The sequence below is a fragment of the Mesoplodon mirus genome, assembly GCF_964341445.2.
Source record: "Mesoplodon mirus genome assembly, chromosome: 9".
In the NCBI taxonomy this organism is placed as follows: domain Eukaryota; kingdom Metazoa; phylum Chordata; class Mammalia; order Artiodactyla; family Ziphiidae; genus Mesoplodon; species Mesoplodon mirus.
Genome location: NC_138985.1, coordinates 108,076,803 through 108,101,988, shown reverse-complemented (window position 1 = coordinate 108,101,988; position 25,186 = coordinate 108,076,803).

The window sequence follows — 25,186 nt, the reverse complement described above, 5'->3', positions numbered from 1 at the left end:
GACTTCAGACAATACTACAAAGCTATAGTAATCAAAACAGCCTGGTATTGGCACAAAAACAGACATATGGATCAATGGAACAGAATAGAGAGCCCAGAAATAAACCCACACACCTACAGTCATTTAATCTTTGATAAAAGAGGCAAGAATATACAACGGAGAAAAGACAGTCTCTTTAGCAAGTGGTGCTGGGAAAGCTGGACAGCTGCATGTAAATCAATGAAGTTAGAACACTCCCTCACACCTTACACAAAAATTAACTCAAAATAGCTCAAAGACTTAAACGTAAGACATGACACCATAAAACTCCTAGAAGAGAGCATAGGCAAAACATTCTGACATAAATTGTACCAATGTTTTCTTAGGTCAGTTTCCCAGGAGAAAAGAAATAAAAGCAAAATTTTTAAAAATGGGACCTAATCAAACTTACAAGATTTTGTACAGCAAAGGAAACCATAAATAAAAGTCAACCTACAGAATGGAAGAAAATATTTGCAAATGATCAACCAACAAGGGCTTAATTTCCAAAATATACAAACAGCTCATACAACTCAACAACCAAAAAATAAACAACCCAATCGATAAATGGGCAGAAGAGCTAAATAGACATTTCTCCAAAGAAGACATATAGATGGCCAACAGGCACATGAAAAGATGCTCAATATTTCTAATTATTAGAGAAATGAAGATTAAAACTATAATTAGGTATCACCTCACATTGGTGAGAATGACTGTTATTAAAAAGACTACAAATAACAAGTACTGGAGAGCATGTGGAGAATAGGGAACCCTCCTACACTGTTGGTGGGAATGTAAGTTGGTGCAGCCACTATGGAAAACAGTATGGAGGTTCCTCAAAAGTCTAAAAATAGAGTTGCCATATAATCCGGCAATCCCACTCCTGGGCATATATCCAGACAAAACTATAATTCAAAAAGATACGTGCTCCCCTATATTCATAGCAGCACTATTCACAATAGCCAAGACATGGAAACAACCTAAATGTCCATCAACAGATGAATGGATAAAGGTGTGGTACAAATATACAATAGAATACTACTCAGCCATAAAAAGAGAATGAAATAATGCCATTTGCAGCAAAATGGATGGACCTAGAGATTATCATACTAAGTAAGTCAGAAAGAGAAAGACAAATACCATATGATATCACTTATATGTGGAATCTAAAATATGACACAAATGAATTTATCTATGAAACAGACTCATAGACATAGAGAACAGACTTGTGGTTGCCAAGGGGAAGGGGGGATAGGGGAGGGATAGGTTGGGAGTTTGGGATTAGCAGGTGCAAACTATTATGTATAGAATGGATAAACAAAAAGGGGGTCCTACTGTATAGCACAGGGAACTATATTCAATATCCTGTGATAAACCATAATGGAAAACAGTATGAAAAAGAATGTATATATATGTATAACTGAATCACTTTGCTGTACAGAAGTTAACACATTGTAAATCAACTATACTTGAATAAAATAAATTAAAAAATAATTAATTAGACAAGAAAAAAAAGTTCAGACAAATAACAAAAATTACAATACCGTGATCAATATCCTTGTACCTAAATCTTTGTACAGCTCTAAGAGGGCTTCCTTAGGATAAACCCCTTCAAGTAGAATTGCTGGATCAAATGGTATGCAGATTTTTACATCTATGTTCATAAGGGATATTGGCCTATAATTTTCCTGTCTTATAATTTCTTTGTCAAGTTTTCATATGAGAGTTATGCTGGCCTCATAAAAAAAAATAGTGAGCCGGGCCTCCCTGGTGGCGCAGTGGTTGAGAGTCCGCCTGCCGATGCAGGGGATACGGGTTCGTGCCCCGGTCTGGGAGGATCCCATATGCCGCGGAGCGGCTGGGCCCGTGAGCCATGGCCGCTGGGCCTGCGCGTCCGGAGCCTGTGCTCCGCAACGGGAGAGGCCACAACAGTGAGAGGCCCGCATACCGCAAAAAGAAAAAAAAAAAAAAAAAAAAAAAAATAGTGAGCCAAGATCCCTGGATTGTATCAATGTCAGTTTCCTGGTTGTGATGTTGTACTATAGTTACGCAAGATGTTACTACTGAGGGAAAGGCAGTGAAGGGTATACAGAACTTCTATTATATCTTACAGCTGTATGTGAATTTATAACTGTCTGAAAAAGTTTTAAAAGTTCAACATCTTATGATTAGAAAACAAAAACAAAAATAAAATTCTTACCCTTCTTGGCTTCTAAGCAAACTTCTTTATTTTATAAAGGGTAGTGACCAAAATACTCTACAGTAAACCTAATGTTACTAATTACCAATATTACTAATTATCACTAATATTACTAATTAGTAATGTTAGTAATATTTGTAATAATTAAATATTATTAACATTACTGGCATAATATTAAAAGTACCTCCTTTAAAATGAGAATCAGGGCCTCCCTGGTGGCGCAGTGGTTGAGAGTCTGCCTGCCGATGCAGGGGATATGGGTTCGTGCCCCCGTCTGGGAGGATCCCATATGCCGCGGAGTGGCTGGGCCCGTGAGCCATGGCCGCTGAGCCTGTGCATCCGGAGCCTGTGCTCCGCGACGGGAGAGGCCACAACAGTGAGAGGCCCGCGTACCGCAAAAAAAAAAAAAAAAATGAGAATCAAACTAAGGATATTCATTATTGTCACTTCTGTTCAACATTGTACTGGAGGGCCTATCAAGACCAGTAAGGGCTTCCCTGGTGGCGCAGTGGTTGAGAGTCCGCCTGCCGATGCAGGGGACACGGGTTTGTGCCCCGGTCCGGGAAGATCCCACATGCCGTGGAGTGGCTGGGCCTGTGAGCCATGGCCGCTGAGCCTGCGCGTCCGGAGCCTGTGCTCCGCAACGGGAGAGGCCACAACAGTGAGAGGCCCGCATACCGCAGGGAAAAAAAAAAAAAAAAAAAAAAGACCGGTAAAACAGGAAAAAGAAATAAAACATTTAAGAATCATAAAAGAAGAAACAAAACTGTTGTTATGATCAAGTGATATTATTGTGTATACATAAAGTTAAGAACATCTATAGATAATTGCTTTGAAGAAGGTAGTTAATGAGTTGTGTCAGGAAAATCTCTCCTTGTTTCTTCCTTCTGCCAACTTGATTCATAGTCAACGTGTAAGAGTACCACTCAGTATACAGCAACATTAGGAAAAGAAAACTCATAAAATAGTAAATTAAATTAGACAAAGAATCATGACCTCATTCCTCAAAGTCTCTTAGGATCTCCATTAAAAATTCAAGCTACCTTCCCATCCTCCTCTAAGTAAACGTGGACTACTATTTAAGATTCAAAATTATTTCCTATTTAATTTTGTCATTTTAAATCTTTAATTATTAGAATTGTGATGATACTTAATACAATTTTGAAATATACCTGTATGCGACTTCCCCTGCATTACAAATCATAGAAGCTTTTGTCTGAGGGCTTGACCTCCATCTATGACATTGCTTCTTTGGGAAAACACATGTGATTCCAAAGACTCCTTTGGAATTCAGGCCACTTTGTAGTCCAAAGACCTTGGTGGGGGTGGGTCCTGAGGCCGCTGTCTGTGACTGTCTCTGAGACATCACGAATAACAAACGCAGAGGCCTCAAGCTTTCCAATGCTTTGTTTCCCAGATTTTTGCAAGTAACAGGTATTCATAAATGTGTACAGCAGGTTTAATAGTAGCCCCCCAAAATACATGTCCAAGTCCAAACCCTGGAGCTGTGAGTGTGACCTTATTTGAAAATAGGGTCATTGCAGATGTAATGAAGTAAAGGATCCTGAGATGAGATGATCCTGGGTTCTGTGGTGGGTGGGCGGGGTGTGCTTAGTATCCAGTGAGAAGTGTCATCAAAGACACAGAGGAGGGACGCACTGAGAGAAGAGGAGGTCACGTGAAGGTGAGGGCGGACACTGGGGAGACGCTGTCACAGGTCAAGAGATGCCAGGAGCCACGAGACACTGGAAGGGGCCAGGAAGGATTCTCCCCTAGATCTCCTGCAGGAAATGGGGCCCTGCCAATGCCTTGATTTCAGACTTCTCGGCTCCAGAACTGAGAGAGAATGAATTCCTGTCGCGTTGAAGTCACCATGTTTGTGGTAATTTGCAGACCCAGGAACTGCTTCGTGAGATCCTCATACGGTTTTCTCGTGTTATTTCTTTTCATGGTCAAACCAAGGCCTGACACCTCCTACAGCCTAGACTCTGCTGTGAGAGCCTGGATAGATGGACTTGTGCCAGGCATGGAGCTGTGTCTTTTAATTGAATCCTTGTAGCAAACCTGTGACCTGGTTATTAGGACCACTTAGAAATACGGTGACTGAGGTTTTGAGAGATGGAGTCGCTTCCCCAAGGACACACAGTAATAACACTAACTACCACTCACTGAGCACCTGCTGCGTGCCGGACGTAGCACTGAACTTTGCAAACATGCCTTCACTTGTATCTCTAGCAACTGTCTGTACCGTTCGTTCATTCCTGTAACACATTTTTGTAGAGTGCCCGCCATATGCTGGGTACCGTCCTAGATCCTGGGGATACAGCTGTGACCACGACAGCCTGTGATCATTCCCCCACAGAGCTTGCATTCTACATGCCGACACAGACAGGAAACGAATGACAGAGTCAAATATTACGTCAGGTGTCCAGAGCTATTGAGAAAAATCAATCAGGGAAGGGAGAAGGGAACGCTGGGATGGTGGGGGCAGGGATGCAGGGAGTTAGAGTTTTATAGTTTGGTCAGGGAAGGCCTCACTGAGGACAGGCCGAGAGTGTGAGCGGTGAGAGAGGAGGGCCGTGGAGAAAGCACCCAGCTTCATCTCGGCTTCGCAGAAGATGCCGAGGCTCTGGGAGGTCCAGTGACCTGCCCACGACCACACAGCTCCTCCTCAGCATGGGACAATTGTGTGGAAGGGGCTTTAAAGACACTATTTACGGACTTTCCTGGTGGTGCAGTGGGTAAGAATCCGCCTGCCAATGCAGCGGACACAGGTTCAAGCCCTGGTCTGGGAAGATCCCACATGCACTGGAGCAACTAAGCCCATGCGCCACAACTACTGAGCCTGCGCTCTAAAGCCCGCAAGCCACAACTACTGAGCCCACGTGCCACAACTACTGAAGCCTGTGCACCTAGAGCCCATGCTCCACAACAAGAGAATCCACCGCAGTGGGAAACCCATGCAGCGCAATGAAGAGTAGCCCCCGCTCGCCGCAACTAGAGAAAGCCCACGCACAGCTACAAAGACCCAACACAGCCAAAAAAAAAAAAAAAAAAGACACTATTTATCACCATTACAATACCCTGTCAGGTAATTATTATATTAATATTATATATTTTTATAGTGTATTTATAGATACATTTCATAAAGTAGATTACTAATATAGATGAGGACCTCGCCTTAGAGGGGTAAACTGACCTCCAGGCAGTGGTCCTTGGCAGAGCCGGTGTCCCAGCCCAGGTCACCACACACATGCCCTATCCACTGCCACCTATGATGCCTGCCGACGGCCACCTCATTGCGAAAGTCAGACACGAGGGTGGGCCCCTGGGTGTCAATTTCTGTGAGAGAGAGGATGCCAAAGCTGCAGAAGTATCACAAAGCTCCCTGTCTCCTATCCAAAGAGGGTTATACTTCAGGGCCAGCTGTTTGCTTTTTTCTGTAAATTCCCTTGGGTTCCACTAATTTTACTGACCATTAGGGTGTAAGGGTTGGGAGTAGGTGCAGGTTTAATACTTATCCTATCATTTTCTTGCCTAAGGAATCAGTTACTTTCACAAACGCTTTCTTGATTACATATGAAGCTAGTCTTTGACTTTGAACATATTTTTAAAAATAGTTCTGTTGATGGTAATTTATCTGTTCAACATTTGTCTGTCTCAAACTGTGGGAGTTTGCCATCTAGCGGCTTCATGCTGAAATTACTCTTCCTTTGGAGTTCAAAGTTGGGTAGATTGTTTCTTCATTTAGAAACAGAAAATTATCAATCAGAGTTGTGTGAATGAGCAAACCTTTCTTATTCAAAAACTCAAGTGTAAACAGGAACTCTCCATGCACAGAGAACTAGACTGTAGGAGAATTAACAACAATTTAAGTACACATTTCCTGGTGTTACTGAACCTCTAATGATTAAATTGTCCATGAAAACATTTAAGTAATTGTGAGACTGAGAAATAATGAGTGTCTAGCAGGTTTCAACCATGGAAAGCCCCAGTTACATGACTCTTAGTTTTAAATTCCTTCTGGTGAAAGTACAGATAATATTTCTCAGGACATGCAGGTCTAGGGGTAAGAATGTGGTCTCATAAATAGTAAAAAAAAAAAAAAAAAAAAGAAAGAGGCTTGTCCACTTGTCTCCCATGTGTTATTGTGGGGCCTCTGGCTTCCCCTTAACCCCCTCTGCAGCCCCAACTGGGACAGAGAGTTCCCGGGAAGTTGTTCCTGTGCTTCTGATCACAGGAGTTTCCGTGGTACAGAGGGTCCCAGAGCCAGAGCCCCTGGACCTGACCTTGGGCAAGTTGTTAATGTCATCGTGCCTCAGTTTCCTCATCTGTCAGAGTCGTTGTGAGACGATTTATGCAACGTGTCTAGCGCAGTGCCTGACACACCTCAGAGCCACGCACGGGTTTGCTGTTAGGATTCTGTCCCCCGTAGTGCCTGCCGTTTTCTTCCTCTGGCTCATTCTATGTCCAGCTTCTGTAGTGAGGTCGGCTGTGAGGCCTCCGCTGCAAGGAGGCCCTGTGGAGATGGCTCAGCACATGGTGTCACCTGCTGGATTGCTCAGGGCTGTCTGCAGTCACACGGGGTGGGTGCGCTGTTGCCCTGAGGATGCTCCCTACATCCCAGCAGCCGAAACCACTGACACCTTTGATGGTCAGAGCCTCCGAGGTGGATGGGTTGCACTCCATTCTCTGGCCAAAACTTTCGCATCACACTCTGTCGAACTGGATCCCAAGTGGTGCTGCCTTGTGCTCCTGCTGTCTTACTGACATCTTTATGACATGAGTGCTTCCTTTCCCCAGGAGCCACGGACAATTGCTGCACACTAAAGCATTTAGAGGACGTGTAGCATCGCATTCAGGAACACGGTACCTCTTTGGAAGTAAACTGGTTGGGCTCAGACCTCTGCTATTTGCCATCTGTGTCATCGGAGGCAACTTACTCTGAGCCTCAGTTTTCTCATCTGTAAAATGTGGATAAACATTACTACTTTCCTTATAGGGAAGTGTAGTGAGTTCAATATTGTATCCCCCAAATTCACATCTGCCTGGAACATCAGAATGTGACTTTATTGGGAAACTGAGTCTTTGCAGATGTAATTCGCTAGGGATCTTGAAAAGAAATCCTCCTGGATTTAGGGTGGGCTCTAAATCCAATGGGAGTGTCCTTATGAGAAGAGGAGAGGACACAGAGAAACACACGGAGAAGACGACCATGTGAAGACAGAGTCAGAGATCTGGAGAGATGCTGCCGCAAACCGAGGAACACCTGGGGTCACCAGAAGCTGCAAGAGGCAAGGAAGGACCCTCCCCTGGAGCTTTCAGAGGCAGTGTGGCCCTGCCAGCACCTCAATTTCAGACTCCTGGTCTCCTGAATTGTGAGACAATACATTCCTGTTGTTTTGAGCCACCAAATTTGTGGGAGTTTGCTATTGCAGCCACGGGAAACTCATACTGGAGGTCCCAAAGGTGAAACAGTCACTGGGTAGAAGGTCTTTCATACTGTTCTTTGCATGAATTAGCAATAAATAAATGTCAGCTGTCTGTCCTTTGGGGGGCCAGTTACGGTCACGGGTAACAGCGTGGGCAGGAGCCCCCAGACCGGGGTGGCGACATGGCTCGGTGACTTCCCAGCTGGGTGACTTCGGGGAAGTTAGGCAATTTCTGAAGGTCTTCGTTTCCTTGTGAATGAAATGGGTACTAATATTACTACCTCCTAGGGTGACTGAAAAGGTACAAATGCCGGAGCAAGCACTCCACACCATGCACGGCATCACAACACGAACCCAGTGCGGCCGATCACGTGTGTGTGACTTGCTTGTCCCTGTTAGGATGGTTTATTTCCAGAAGCCTCCTGGGACCCACATGCAATAAGGTCCTGGAGGTCCTGCCTTATGGGTCCTCCAGACCTGCTGGAATCCGGGGTAAGCATAGTTCAGACCCAAACCAGGGTCTCCATGGTACAAACAAAGTGCACTTCTTGTTTAAGAATTACAGGCCATTAAGAAGTAGGCGTTGTTACCATCGAGTTACTTTGAAAAGTGCCCAGCGTTGGGAGTTGGGGGGACTGAGTTGTGGCCCCAGCGCCATGGCTAACTTCTTGTCTGGCTTTGGTCCATCAGGGTTCACTCGCATCCCTGTGGAGTGATGTTGCTGGACTAGATGGTCTCTGAGGTCTCTTCCCACTCTGCTGTCCTCTGGCTCAAGCAGGAAGCAGTGGTTCCTGCAGTACTTGATGACGAGGTCTTTCAAGCAAGGAACATAAAGCTGATGCTTAAGGAAATCTTAGCTGCCCTGACATCCATCCTGAGTCCAAACTCCAGACAACAGCTGGCAACTCACTTGCTAATCATCTGCCTGCGTGCTTAGCAGATGGCTATTGAACTGCCGTCTTGAGATCACTCCAAATAGCAGGCCAGGTAAGTGCACGAAGGAACGATTCTGCTGTGAACAAAATGACATGCTTTTTCTGCCTCCGACAGCGTCTCCTCCAGAACCAGAAGTCTTTGAGGCTTCTGTAAATAAAATGTGAGCTGAACACATGCAGCTGGAGTTGTTTAAGCCTCAGCTGGGATGCCCTGGGATGTAGCACCGTGACTTGGAATATTTGTATGGCGGGGGAGTGGTAAGTGCTGGCTCTGCTCCTGGGCTATTTTGGGGAAGTAACATAACATCTCTGAGCCTCAGTGCCTCATCTGTTTAATGGAACTCAAATTCCCACCTACATTGGTTTGGATTATTTTGGCTGCATGCAACAGGAAATCTGACTCAAATTGGTGAAAAAGGAAATGTAGACCCTCCTGTAAGAGAGATTTCTTATAAGAATTGCCTCATATCCAACCAGCAGACTTTCCCAGGAGAGGAGAAGGGGTTGACTCATCAGGATCTGCCTCTGGACCAGGGAATACGGTCTGTACCCACTGAAGCTCTCCGCTGTGTGGTCAGTGGACAAAGGGACAAACAGGGGGAAGAGGTCAAACTGATGACCGCCAGGCTGCCCGACAGTGTGGAGCTAAGAAGTAGATGATGCATATGAAATCTTTTTCCTGTTAAATTTAAAGTGTAAGGTATATATATATTTAATGACAGGAGTTTGGATTAGATAAATCTAATGTTCCTTCCAACTGTATTTTTATGAATTTTCGAATAATAGTCATTTCCACCAACTGTACAACTGTTATAAAAATGTTTCTTGTTTATCAAAACCAGTGGACCTCTTATCAAATGCTGCTTGGTAACAAAAGCTTATCATAGTTTTAATAATAATAAAAAAAATCATCATGCCATTTCCACTGGCACGATGATTTGTATAACTGTGCTCAAGAATACCACTGAATGACAAAATGCTCATTAGTCACATGCTTGGGGCACAGCAGCAAAGCCCAGCAGCTACCTCTGCTGCCACCAAAACACCCACTAACAGACGAAATGAGAAAAACTGAAAGAAAAGCTCTTTTTAATTTCAGCATTTCTGTACGCTTTGTGTCATTTTGCAAAGTAAAAAAAATTTTTTTTGCTTAGTATTATTTTTATCTTGAATTTGTGAGGAGGTGTTGTAATGTTTTCATGCTCAGGGGTGTTGATCCGTAAGTTTCCCAAACTGGAAAATGTTATAGTTATTTATCAAGATTGAAAAGAACCAATGAAATTGGACATCCCTTTATTTTTTGGTTAACTTTTTTTATATGATAATCATGCAGTTTTTCTGCATTTCCGAGTCTGAGGATAGATTCAATGCAAAACTGTAACTCTCAAAAGGGAACTGCCTTTCTACCACGCTTATCAGTGACGTCTCCAGTGGAGAGGCAGAAAGCTTTGCCTTTGGTTTTAACATTCCTATCAATGATTTGGATAAAGAAACAGAAGAAATGACAATCAAATGTGCGGCTATGAGACAAAGATGGTAAGAAAGAGCTAATGTTATAGAGAGGAGTCTTCAGAATCAAAATGACTTCAACGGGCTGAAATGCTGAACTGAAACCAATAAAGTGAGATTCAGAAGATAAATAGTTTAGCACTTGATTTAAAATTTTACTAAGTAAGGGACTTCCCTGGTGGTCCAGTGGTTAAGACTTTGCCTTCCAATGCAGGGGGTGCGGGTTTGATCCCTGGTCAGGGAGCTAAGATCCCACATGCCTCGGGGCCAAAAAACCAAAACATAAAACAGAAGCAATATTGTAACACATTCAATTAAAGACTTTAAAAAATGGTCCACATCAAAAAATCTTAAAAAAATTTTTTTTTGCTAAGTAAAAGAAAGAGGGAAAGGACCTGGTATTTTAGCTTCTCTCAAGTCTGCCATGAGTAAGCAGCTAATGAAGGCCACATGGTCACAGCCAGCATTAGTTGGAGTGGGGTGGAGATTCTGTATCTGGCGCCTCTCAGATAACACCTGGCCACAGTATTTTAAGAAGGGCATTGACAAACTGACAAAATTAGGCAATAAAATAAAAAGTTATGGTTTTTCCCAGCATGAGCAAACTACTCTACTAAACCCTTAGTATATCTTATTTCTGATTTCCACAGAGATAAACACATATTATTGTCCATATTTTACAGAAAAATAAATTAACCAGAGAGGTTGTCACACACTCTCTTCTTCCCTTCCCAACCCCCCTTGACCAAGTTAGAAAGTTTAATTTGAGGTTATGTGCTATTTTCCTTAGGGTGGGAATGTCCCCCTGAAGGGCCCAGGGCTTGGAACAAATTTTGCACATCATACTGTAGGAGATCAGAATATGCCACCCCACGTATGCCACTTTGGCAGAAGGATTATTTTGAGCTGAAGACACAACTGAGAAGCAGCAGACACAACTGAGAAGCAGCAGATGCCCCCGCATGCTGCCTCCCTCCACAGCCCCATCTACCTAAAATTCCGCTTCGGTTCTTCATCACTGGAGACCCCTATCCGCCCAGACATGGCATGGAGAGGAATCTACACAACGGACATTACTGAAATAGTCTTATCTTCCGTTAGTTTCCCTCATATATTTACCTTCCCACAGTTTGCTACCCCTACAAGCCTAAACCCCTTTTCCTTTGTCTTGTCATTTCCCTACAAATTTATTGTTCTTTGTTAAGATGCTTTATAAGTCCAAGTTCTAAGCACCCCTTTGAGTTACTCATCACTGAGTTTGTTTCAGGTTTATGTGTGCTGCAGGTTAACTGTTTTATTTGTGTTAATTTCTTCTTTCTCTTCTTAATTTCTTGTTAGTAATTTGTCAGTTTAATTTCCAGGGCCCCAGCTGGAGAACCTAGGAGAACAGAGGAAATGTCGATTTCCCGTCCCCTGCGATGCCATATGTTTATTGGGAAAGGTGAAATGTACAAGGCCAGGATCCACAAGAGTTGAGAGGGCAGGTCCCCATCTTCCCATCATCCCATGGAGAGGAATTCTGGGGTGTCTATGTTCCAGGGAGCGACCACCCTCAACTACTCTCTACCCTCCGGAAGGGCAAATATTAGAGAAATGTTGTCTGCGGGAGAAAAATCATTCTCATTTGGATTGAGATTCTGCATGTCTGAGGGTGCCCTTAGTGTGTGCTCCCAGCGGATTTAGCTGGTATGTAATTCTAGGTTGGAAATCATTCCCTCTGACATTTGAAGGCAATGCTCTCAGTGTTACTTTTGAGAAGTCTGAGGTCGCGTAGGTCCCTGTGTGTGTGTGTGCGTGCATGCGTGTGTGTGTGTGTGTGTGTGTATAATATTCCCTTCCCTCTGTCCTCCACCTTCCATCCCCCGTAAGCTTGAAGAACCCACTCTTTGGCCCCGCTGCTCTGAAGGATGAGATAGATGCCTCTGTGTGGGTCACCTGCATCTGTGTTGAGGGGTGTGAGATGCACTTATGTGTCTGGAAATTCAGGTCCTTAGGTTTCTGGAAATTTTCTTTCCAATTCTCTGCCTGGAGTGAGAAGCCTGGTTGCCAGCCTCCTGGGAGTTAGTGGAGTCAGGGAGGAAATCTAGGGTGGGAGGGGTTTGAGAACAAGAATCAAGCTTCCATAGTCTGTAGGTAAGCGTTTACTTGCTCTGCCTGTTTCTTCGGGGGTACCTGGTGCTACCAATTCCTGAGTCTTCAGAGGACTTTGCAGTGCAATGTGCTTTGCCTCTCTGATCTTCCTGTGGCTTCCCAGCCTCCAGGATGATCTTGACCCGCAATTCTTTGGTTTTTTTCTGTCTCTCTTTTAAAAATCTCATTCATTAGCATTGTGGCAAGGAGCAGAGGTAAACGATCTGCTTGTTTCTTCACACTTAAAGGCAAATCTAAGCTCTTTACTTGTGTGAGCTCACTGAGCTTCCTAACTATCCTATGAGGTGAGGGTCGTTATTCCATTCTTACAGATGAGGAAACTGAGGCATTTGTGTGCGTAAGAATTACCTGGAGGGTTGTTAACACACAGATTACTGGGCTTCACCTGTCAGAATTTTTAGGGAATTCAGTACCTCTGGGGTGGGACTGGAGTATCTGGATTTCTAACAAGTTCCCAAGTGGATGATGAGTTTTCCAACAATGGGTGATTTCACCCCCAAGCAGACATTTGGCAATGTCTGGAGACACTTTTTTCCCCAGCTCTATTGAGGCATAATCGACATATACCACTGTGTAAGTTTAAGGTGTGCAGTGTGATGATCTGATACACGTATATGTTGGGAAATGATTACAATAAGGTTAATACACCCTTCACCCTCGCATAATTACCATTTTGTGGTTGTTGTGGTGAGAACATTAAAGCTCTACTGTCATAGCATCTTTCAAGGGCACCAAGCAGTATTGTTAACAATGGTCACCACACTGTACGTTAGATCTGGGGAACTTATCCATTTTATAGCTGCAAGTTTGTACCTTCTGACCGACACCTCCCCGCTTCCCCCTCCCCTCAGCCCCTGGCAACTAACATGCTACCCTCACTTTCTATGCGCTTGATGTTTTTAGATTCCACACCTAAGTGAGATCATATGGTACTTGTCTTTCTTTGTCTGACTTATTTCACTTTGCCTAGTGCCCTCAAGGTTCATCCACGCTGTTGCAGATGACAGGATTTCCTGCTTTTTTAATGGCTGAATAGTGTTCTATTGTATACATACACGTACCACAATTTTCTTTATCCATTCATCTGTCGTTGGACACTTAGGTTGTCTCCCTATCTTGATTATTGTGATAACGCCACAATGAACGTGAGGGTGCAGATATCTCTTCAAGATTATAATTTCATCTCCTTTGGATATGTACCCAGAAGTAGGATTGATGCATCATATGGTAATTCTATGTTTTGAGTAACCTTTATATTGTTTTCCACGGTGGCCACAACAATTTACATTCCCACCAAGAGGGTACCAGGGTTGTGGAGACATTCTGGCGTCTAGTGGGTAGATGCTGGGATGCTGTTAAATATCCTATGATGCTCAGGACAATCCCCACAGCACAGAGTTAATCAGCCCTGTGTGTCAATAATGCCAACTGGAGAAACCCTGATGGGGAGTGAAGCTGACCAGTCAACAGGCCCTATCTTTTTTTTTTTTTTTTTTTTTTTTTTTTTTTTTTGCGGTACGCGGGCCTCTCACTGCTGTGGCCTCTCCCATCGTGGAGCACAGGCTCCGGACGCGCAGGCTCAGCGGCCATGGCTCACGGGCCCAGCCGCTCCGCGGCATGTGGGATCTTCCCAGACCGGGGCACAAACCCACGTCCCCTGCATCGGCAGGTAGACCCCCAACCACTGCGCCACCAGGGAAGCCCTACAGGCCCTATCTTTGATATGAAACTTCTAGTTACCTTTTCTATTATCTCTCCTTAAAATTTGACCAGATGGTTGATGAAAGATTGCAACATGAAAAAGAAACATCTATACTGATTAATATAAAAATAATGCCTGAAGAAATAGAGATAATACAGGGAAGAAAAGAGAATTAAACACATATATACATACCACCATCAGCAGTAACTTCAGTGTCTCTTCAGAGAGATCTGAGAAGATATTCGTCTCTGTACAAAATGTCACAAAAAAGGAACAATTAGAGAATGGAAGATGTCCTGGAAATGAAAAACATACCTGCCAAATGTGAAATTCAATAGAAGGAGTGGGCTGGCTTTTCTCTGTTTGTCCTCCAGACCCGTTCTCTGTTCTTTTCTGCCTTGATGTGTGCCTGGCACGCTGACGCCTACAAATCACAGCAACTGGATTTTGTGGCATCTGACTTCTGGTTGAGTTTAGCCCATGAAAGGAGCTGCCGGTGATCAGAAGGCAGGCACCTTCATTACTCCCAGACTCCACCTATGTAAGTTTGCCTACTTGTTAATTTATGTGTAACCCCCAAATCAACACTTATGTCACTTTCCCCCTCATTTTTGCACAGAGTGACTAAGAATTTTACACGCCCGACATATACATTCGCAGCTGAGGTCCAAGCAGGAGAGCTCTGCCTTCTTGTTTAAGCTCCTAACTATAAACAAGTGTCCTTTTCGTGGTCTATTTAGTGCCACGATTTCACATGTTTGTGCTTTCGGTCGGTGATTTTGCTGTTTCAAATGGCCTCCAAGCATGGTGCCGAAATGCTGTCTGTTGGTCCTGAGCACAAGAAGGCGAGCGAGTTACAGAGGAAATACATGTGTTCGATGAGCTTTGTTCAGGCGCGAGTGACAGTGCTGCTGGCTTTGAGTTCAGTGTTAATGAATCAACAACATATAGGAAATAAGAGGTCTTTAAACAGAAACACACATGAAGCAAGGTTATATATGATATGTTGACTACAATGTGGCCAGAGGCTCGCAGGACCCTAACCTGTTATTTCTCCTAGGTGTAACGGTTCCATATTCACAACTTCAGTGTTTGTGGTGACTCTACAGCAAATAATTACTGGAGTTATTAATAATAATTACTGGATCAACCTCCTACATCCCTCCTCAGCCCTCCTCTGTTGAGCTGTGGTTCTGGAATGGCTGCTTCTCTTCCTATGGCCACAGCTCCTGTCAGACGGCCCCTCTTTCGGGGCTACTGCACGTCCGATTCCAACAACATCACTTCCTCCTCTCACCCTCCCAGGCTCCGGGTAGGTGGTGCTTTACACTGCTGCTGGGCTACAAGAGCCTCCCCATCCTTCAGTGCTTCTTAAACACTGACCGCGCCTCTGTAAATGTTCCTTATTATTGTGTCTTCAGTCATCTTTTTGCGCATGCCATCTGTTTCCTGCCAGGATCCTGATGATCCAGTTGGACAGAAAGTGTACTCTAGTAATTCTCTCGTATGTAGAACAGAAAGGTAGTGAGTTTTTGTTTGTTTGTTTTAATAAGGGAAAGAAAAAAGTTATATAGAATCAGTCCAGGAGCTAGATTCCTGACTAACAGGAATTCCAGATAGAGGGAGGAGAGCTAACAGAGGATTGGAAAATAGCATTGATACGAGAACATTTCACAGAATTAAAGGAGAACAGGAATGTTTTAAATGAAAGATCCAAGCAAAGCAAATGTAAAAAAACCCACAAAACCCTCATCTAGCTATTCAGGGCGCTGCATATAAGGAAAAGATACCAAAAAGTTTCAGAGAGAAAACAGAAGATAACCTACAAAGGAACAGGAATCACACTAGCATTTGGTATCTCATGAACAGACACAGATGCTATAAGCCATGGAACAAGCTGTCAGATTTCTGAAGGGAAATGATTTCAATTCTACTCTGAATCATCAAAGGTAAGAGAAGAATGAAATATTTTTAAATAATCAAAAACTCAACATATTGACTTTTCAAGCACTCAATACCTTTTCTTAGGATGTTACTTGTGGGTGTAGTACAGCAAAATGACAGAGTAAAACAAGGAAGAATGACATGGGTTTTAGGAAACAGTACATTCAATCCAGAAGAGTCGTGGAGAAAAGTTCCAAGTCGACAGCTACAGAGAAGGGCTAGAGAATCAGTCCATATTAGAAGAGGAGCATGGAGACCACCAGAGGATGCTCTTCTAGGAAAAAAGGAGAGAACTTGATAGAATAAATGTATGGGCAACAGCTTGGAACAACCTGGCTATGATCAAGCTACAGAATGAAGAAAAAAGTCAGTACTTCCAGGAAATAATAAATTATATAAGGGAGGCACTAACGAGATGAAAGAAAACCAAACCATGGCATGATTTTGAACAACTGGAGTAAACCGTCCAGCAGCCCTGAAGCACAACAACTACCGCAACTGCGAAGCTGCCTGATTTGCCAAACTTGCAGAGGCTCAGCAGGTGGGAAGATGGTGAGCCCAGAGGGGCTGAGACGTTTCATCAGCGCAGCAGAGCAGGCTGCAGAGCTTCCTGGGTGGTAGGTTCCCTTTGCTCCACCTCCCAAGCCCCAGCTCACGGGGGCAAAAGGTGGAGTGGGCTCAGGTGGGTGCTGCGCACACAGTGGGCTGTAAACAGCAAGGAGCACGGAGACCGGGAGACGCTGATCTTCAGTGGGAATTGCCATCACACCTGTCCCCTTTGCTTCTAGGGGGAGACTAGCCTGGAGTCTCTCAGGGGAGGGAAGGGAGAAGTGTCCAGCTTCATACTCTAAAATGGCTCTGGAGAGAGACATCTCTACATCAAGGGGAGGAAATCACCATCTTTATTAACGAATCTGCCCTCTACCCTGGAGGGATACACTGTCTTTAGATTCCAAAGCTGTCTGTGAGGCAAACATCCTTGAACAAAGCTGTTGGTTGCTCTTTGCCCAGGAGATACTTCTGGTGCAGAAACCCCAGACTTATCTCCCAACGTATGCAAAAGGAGGCTGCACTTGGACTTGATGCTGGGTCTGTTCTCCTTTGTGTAAAGGAGGAGGAGTTAGCGTAGAGAAGGAAGTGTGATCACAGCCCATCACTGGATGCTGCAGTAGTTATATTTACATAGCTGTGATCTACATGATTTTCAAATTTAGAATCCATCCATAGACAAATCTTGAAAGTCTCATCAATGGTTACCATAAAGACTGTAAGTGTTGATAACGTAAAAATAAAAGCCAAGCTCACGGAGATTGAGAGGCTGGAGGATGGGGAAGAGATTGAGAAAAGGGTGGGCGTGCTAATTCCTCACTTCACAAGGTGAAGAAGAGAGGAATGACTGTCTTTAATGGTAACGCAAGTTACCAGCCGCTGAATGCGCACCACGGGCTGTGTGTCAACACTGTTCTAAGTGCTTTTCTTGTGTTAACTTCTTCATAACAAACTTATTAGCAACAAACCTTTGAAGTAGGCACTAATATTAATTCCATTTTAGAGATGAGGAAAATGGTGTAGAAGGTCGCGCTGATGAAGAAATTGTGGGTTTACTGTGCTATTTGAAACCTCAGAGGCGACAATTGGAAGACACAAGAGTTAGGAGAGTGAGATGGACCTAGAGATTATCAGACTAATTGAAGTCAGACAGAGATAGACAAATATCATATGATATCACTTTTTCGTGGAATCTAAAAGAATGATGCAAATGAACTTATTTATAAAAAGCAGAAACAGACTCACAGACGTAGAAAACAAACTTATGGTTACCAAAGGGGAAGCGGGGGAGGGATAAATTAGGTGTTTGGAGTTAGCAGATATACACGACTATATATAAAATAGATAAACAGCAAGGACCTACTGTACAGCACAGGGAACTCTACTCAATATTTTGTAGTAATCTATAATGGAAAGAATCTGAAAAAGAATATATATATGTATATATATACATATATAACTGAATGACTGCTGTACACTTGAAACTAACACAGCATTGTAAATCAACTATACCTCAATTAAAAAAAAATTCATTCACCTTAAAAAAAAGAAGAGTCAGGCGGGTGATGCAGGCTGGGTAGGACAACCACTGGGACATGTGGGCCATGGAGCAGGGGGCAGCCCACCCACTGTGGCCCTTTTCACAGACAGTGGGCTGCCCAAGGTGGGTGGGAGGAGACTCAGTGAAAAGGGAGGGTGTTCTGGAAGGTGCCACTGTGGAGTGTCGTGAACGAGGGTGTTGATAAGACTTTACAGTTTCACCTAAAGCTACTCTTCTGACTCCCAACTCCCAGGTGGATTGGGAGGTGATGGATGGAGGGATGGATAGATATAGAGATACACATATTCACATACATGCAGAGCACACAGAGACGGAACTTCCTATTTTAGAAGAGAGCAGGGCCCACACTTTTGAGCCAAGCATTCTTGGTTTGTATTAATATTCCAACCACTGCCTTTCTGGTTGTATTCCTGTCTTTTACTCCTCAGTCACTGGCTTATATTTACTTTATTTGCTTCTGTTTGCATGATTATATTAACAGTGTTTCCATTTCCACCTTTGAATACGTGATAAACATAGTTCTTTGATTTTTCTACTTTTAATGCTGTTTTATGATGCAAAACATCGGTTATGTTGAAATTACAAATCATGTATATGAAAAAGGTGGAAAAAATTAAACACCCGAATTCCACACGATTTTTTTCTTTATCAAAAGGAGAGAAAGGGAAGCTTTGTTCTTTGCTTTGTGGTTTCACAGTTATGGGCATCTTTCAAGAAGAAAACAAAAAAAAAAATCAACCATCCCCACGAGAACAGTATGTTTATCTTTTAGGATGCCCTCCTGAAATGGAACTGCGAATTATTTAATCTTATGTATGTGAGCACTTGTACCCTATGGAAGGGAGCACTGCAGCCCTGTGTCCAGGATAAAATCGACCCTGAAGGACAACTCGTCTTGCCCTTCCTCATGGAGGGCTCAACCAGAGAAAGAGGGGGTGTTCAAACTGCAGTGAGAATGGCAGTTGCAGCCTCCTCTGCGGTTCAGTGAGAGGCCAGGGGACCGGGCCCAGCGCTGGTCCACATCCCCCTCACTGTACCTGCCTCAGGGGACCCTGGGTTTCAGCTGCAGGAAGGGTTAATCCATGACTGGCCCTTTTCCAAAGCTCACACCAAATGTTGGACCAGATCAACAGGCCTGAAACACCCAGGTCTGGAGTAAAAGAGAGGGAGCCAGAAGATGCCTTCATGGAACAAGGCTGGAAGTGCACACAAGGAAGCGAGTGTCAGAAGCAGAGGCCAGATACCTAGAGATGATCGTACTAAGTGAAGCAAGTCAGAATGAGAAAGACAAATACCATATGATATCATTCATGTGTGGAATCTCAAACACGGCACAAATGAACTTACCTATGAAAGAGATTCAGAGACACAGAGGACAGACTTGTGGTTGCCGAGGCGGGGGGAGGGGGGAGGGAGGGATGAATTGGGAGTGTGGGATGAGCAAATGAAAACTATTATATATAGAATGGATAAACAACACAGACTTACTATATAGCACAGGCAACTATATTCAATATCCTGGGGTAAACCATAATGGGAAAGAATATGAAAAAGAATGTACATATATGCATAACTGAATCACTTTGCTGTACAGCAGAAATTAACACAACATTGTAAATCAACTACATTTCAATAAAATAAATGAAATAAAAAGAAGTAGAGGCCTGAAAGCTTCAAAAGAGCCGCTCCCGGCATCTCCCCTCCCTGGCTGTGGCCTGCGTCTCTAGCCCATTAGAACTGCTCAAACCAACAGGTGCTCGCCCGCTCGTGGGACCTACACACTCGGCAGGCTGGGAGGTGATCTGAATTTTGTAGCAGTGTGAATTGGGTGTTGGTGCTTCTGATGGAACAGCTGCAGACATATGGAGGTGAACCCAACCCCTTGGTGGTGTCACCTGGAAAGGGTGAACTTTTGCCGGGAGAGCTGCTGGGGGGGCCCGTGCAACTACTTATGACCAGAAGTGTGTCCAAGCCGACCGTGAACCTAGGGGTGACGGCCAATTTCTACATAAATGGGACACATCACCAAGGCCTCTAGCACCCCAAATGAAATACGAGGGGGCATTTGAAGAAAAACACTTCCAGAAACAATCAGGGCTTTATAAACTGAAATGTCTTTTCTTCTCAATCTATCTTGATTCACTAAGGATCAGATAAAAGGAATGATTTGTTTTCATGGCAGTTGGTGCCTTGTTTTATGTTGTTTCTTTTAAGCAATCAGGTTGTCTTCTATTTCTTTCTAGCCTTTTATTTCACTTGAATTGAGGAAATACTTTTGGATGTTTTCCTAAGGGAAACAGACATTGTTTGTCCAAAGAAAGCATTTTTCACTCATCAGGTTGTTAGGGCTTAACTAATTCAAACATAGAGCGAAAGGGGGAAATTTATAAATGATACATTTCAAATCTTGACTTACCGCTGAGAATAAATTACAGTTTTTTTTTCCAAGGAAGAGTCCTCCAATTTACCGCTGACCCTAGAGATAAATACCGGCCCTCTGTCTGTTGCTCTCAATCCTCCCGAAGGAGCCAGGAAGTGTTGATGCAAAGGAGCCTGAGTAGGGAAATGCACTGTCTCCTTTACTTTCATGCTCACCCCACCTCTGGCACCAGTTGTGTGGGGTTTCCACCTGAAGCAATTCTGACACTAACTGCCTGGAATTCGTGCAGACCCCACAGGTCAAGGGCTCGGTCCCACAAGACTGCCCACCGGTTCAGATGCCAATGGCAGTAGGTCCCAGCTCGCCTACAACTTGTGTCCAACTTGGCTGCAAATCACAGGTTCCCACACCCCCTTCCTTGGATTTGACCATTTGCTAGAACAGCTCACAGAACTCAGGGAAACACTGACTTGCGTTTACCAGTTTATTATGTAATAAAGGATACGGATGAGCAGTAAAAGGAAGAGATACACAGGGTGAGGTCTGGGAGGGTCTGCACACGGGAGCTTCTGTCCACGTGGAGATGGGATGTGCCACCCTCCCAGCAGGTAGATGTGTTCCCCGAGCCAGAAGCTCACTGAACCTTGTGCTTTGGGGATTTTATGGAGCCTTCATCATGCAGGCGTGATTGATCATTAACTTAATCTCCAGTCCCTCTCTCCTTGCCAAGGATGGGGGTGCGGCTGAAAATTCCAAGCTTCTAACCCTGGCTTGGTCTTACCAGCAACGAGCCCGCATCCTGAAGCTATCCAGGAGCCACCAAGAGACTTTAGAACAAATACACTCCTATCACACAGGAAATTCCAAGGGACCTAGGAGCTCTGGGTCAGGAACTGGGGGGGCAGAGACCAATACATATATTTCCTATTATTTCACGAGACCTCTTTGTAAAAGTCTGGAAACATTCAGTCCATAACACCTGTACTTTCTCTACCAGATCTCCAAATGTACGACTCTTTCAGGGCTCAGTATCAAACCCTCTTCTTTTATCTAGCTATCAACACTCCCTAGAGATTTATCATATAGATAGTACTTCTATCTATATGATTATATATGATTTCAGTGATTTTGTATATAGATGTATACATGATAATTCTATATACATGAATCACAAATTTATATCTCCAGCTCTGTGTTCCCAATTTGTATAACCAGCTACCTATTGAATATCATACAGGTGTCTCGAATGTAGTGGGTCTAAAATGAAGCCCTTGATTTGCAAATCCTCCACCCCCATGACTTGTTTCTCCCTTTCAGTCATTCCAGACTAAAACCGTGGCATGATCTTATATCTAGGATATAATATAATTTAGCTAATATGTCCATTAATATTAGGCTTTTAAGAGGATGTCATTTTTTTTTTGCTCCTATAAAATACACTTCAAATTTCATCTTTGTGAATAAAGCTTTGTTAGCATTTCTGGTGATGTCTTTTGAATAAATATCTAGACAAAGAATCAGGTTCTTCCTGATTTACTGGGCCGTGGGCAAAAGTATAAATGTGTCTAAATATTTAAAAGTTATAAGTCAAGTAAACAGATACTTAAACTATGTTCTAGCCTTCTACTTGGACAAACAGATCTTCATAATGACCTGAAATGCCAGGTTCAAGTTGAGAGTTTTAGATTCCTTGGAGTTCTGTGATTGAACGTCCTGGTGTGACAACAGGGCCCTGGCGCCGGCACGTGCCCTGACCCCCTCCCCTCCCTGCTTTGTCTTCCTCTGTGAGGGGCGTGTGTGTGTGTATGTGTGTTCACACTCCAGGCTGCACACTCCAGTTCTTTCCTTCCCAGCAAATGTTCACACCCTGGCTACCCTTATGATGGCCTGCTGAGCCCTGGAATCTGGCTGGGGGCTGTTTGGGGCAGGGGCTGCAGAGTTCCTGGTCCCTGGAGCGGGGTCCAGAAGGGGAGGTGAAGCTTGGGCACGTTCCCTAAGCTCCGTGGGCTCCTGGAGACGACACGAGAAGAGGGTGAGAAGCGAGGTCTCTCTAAACTGCAGGCTCAGGGAAAGGGACCTCTTCTCCAGCACTACGTCAGTGTGAGAGGAAGTCAGGATACTAAGTGTCTGACCATTTTCCAAGTTGCTTTCCAGAAACACTGGACCAGTTTATCGGCCTCTTTGTTGCAGGACACTGGAATTTCCAGGCCTCTGCTCGCTGTGTGGCCTCGGGCAAGGGGAGTATGCTCTCCAGGCCTCGGTTTCCTCATCTGTAAAATAAACTCCATTCTGGCTCCAACCTTCTCTGGTTCTCTGAAGCCAAGCCTTGTGTTTTAACCATTCATGGCCTGAATTTCTGCAGCCTCCGGTGGTCTGTCATGGTCTCTCCAATGCTTGTATCGAAACACACGTGTGTGTCCTCATGTACACCAAGGCTCACAGCATAAACTCCTGCCAGGCCAGGAGCCAGCATCTGGGACCAGGTAGGCTTTCTGCTGGCTTGACCAGTCCACAAAAGGTTCAGGAAAACAGTGGCCTCTCACTTGCAATCCAGGCAACTTTGATTCCTCCTTTTAAGTTTTTCCTCTCCTCTAGCCATCTGTCATACAATTTACAGCTGTAAAACCAGGAAGTCACACCCTCTCTGGTTCCAGGATCACTAAATCCTTAGTGTGTCTGTGGTTTTCTGGAAGATTTTACTACGTTTCACCGCAAGGAGCTGCCCCATGCTTATTCTTTGCCTCACCTACTCTGTTCCAAACGTAAAGGAGAGATTTATCTTCAAACCTAGGGACATTTTTAGGTCACTTGGAGCTACAAATGCAGGGCTTTATAAAGGAACACTTTTTGTTTCCTGAAGATGGCACTGTAATTTTACTTCTGTTCCACAAACGCTTCGTCACACACGGAAATGTGCCCTTCTGTGGAGTAGGTGCAGCCGCAGATTCATCTAAGTGAAAAATGTCCAACAATGTAACTGTGTGAATAGAAATGCCGATGTGGAGATGTAAAATTCCTAAGACTAAGCATTTGGAAAGGGAACTCATGATCAGTGAATGTTTTTTTCCTGACGTGTTGCTTTTAAAAAACCCCTTCCTCAAGGACCTGGAGCTGCATCCTATAGATAAACCGAAGTGAAAAGTAATCAAGCGATCAGAAAAGAACCGAAGCAACCCCACTTTGCTCTGTTTTCAATTCTCTTGCCTACCACCTTCATGTCGTTCAAGTAAAGTCTAAATCAAACATGATTCATTGCATATTGATTATTTCAGATGGAGTGAAATCTCAATTTAACTCAAATGTCCTTACAACATCTGCCCAAGAAAAGTGGGCACCCCTTCGCCACTTTCCTCACATCTTACCTGTCTAAAGAATCCCCCCAAAGCTTTGCTGATCTGTCTTCAGACTCTGGTGGCAGTTAAGACACTTGGGCTGCAGGACCCAGTGATAGATCAGACCCCTGATTCCAGTGAAAACCCGAGTGGCCAGAGGCTTTGAGCAGCTGGGCATCTTGAGGCCTGTTCTCTACCCTCTTAAGACAAGTAGTGGGGAGCCTGGCCCCCTTCCTCCACCAAAGGAGGCCATGTGCCCATGAAAGAAAATGCTCTTTTCCAGAAAATTTCAAGTCTATCTAGATGCCAGAACAACTTGGAAGTTCTGAGCTCTCTGGGAGCATCATCATATAATGTATTAAAATCTATATTAAAACTAAAATAATCAAACAGGTAAGTTTGTGCTCAGTTGAGATGGTCTCTTGGTCTACGTTCCAGAATAGAGAACATCAGCATAACCAAAGGTTTAATAAAAATTACTAGAAAAAAGCCTTGCAAAAAGGATAAAATCTATCTATTTTACATTGCCATCAGCCTAGACCTGCAGAATGTGTGAAGGGGCTCTGTGTAAGCTGGGCCTCCCTGGTGCAGGCTCACTATAGGGCACCCACGGCCCAAGAGTAGTGGGGTTTGATTGGCTTTAAAGCATTTTCTATGTGACAGCCGTTGATGCTCTCAACCACTCCGTGATGGTTAATTTTGTGGGTGCCCACATATTTCATCAAAGATGTTTCTGGGTGTGTCTGTGAGGGTCTTTCTGGATGAGGATAAACATTTCAATCTGTAGAGTGAGGAAAGCAGAATGCCCTCCCCAGTATGGGTGGAACTCATCCAATCTGTTGAAGGCCTACATAGGACAAAAGGTCTCAGTAAGGGAGAAGCCGCTCTCTCTGCTTGACTGTCTTTAAGCTGGGTCTTGCCTTTGAACTCAGACGTGGGTTGGAACTACACCACCAGCCCTCCGGGGTCTCCAACCCGCCAACTGTACATCTTGGGACATGTCAGCCTGTCTAACCGTGTGAACCAATTCTGTATAATAAAACTCTTTATATATATATTTGCAGACGACCCTTGACAACACAGGTTTGAACTGTGCAGGTCCACTCATAGATCTTTTTCAGCAGTAACTACTGCAGTGCTACCCCACCTGTGACTGGTCGAATCCATGGACGCGCACCTGTGGACACGGAGGACCCAGGATGGGGAGGGCCGACTGTAAGTTACACAACGGTTCTTCACTGCCCAGAGGGTTGACACCCCTGACTCCCATGTTGTTCAAAGGTCAACTGTACTTCCTGTCGGTTCTGTTTCTCAGGAGAGCCCAGGCTCACACACACTCCACTGGGGCGGTGTCCCTACTTCCACTTTCCACAAGGGCGCTGAGACGCAGCTGGGTGGTTAAGTGATCTGCGTGCGCACTTGGCTGGGGCTGGTGGGACCAGATGGGGAGAGCTGGTGCGGCCGCTGCCCCCG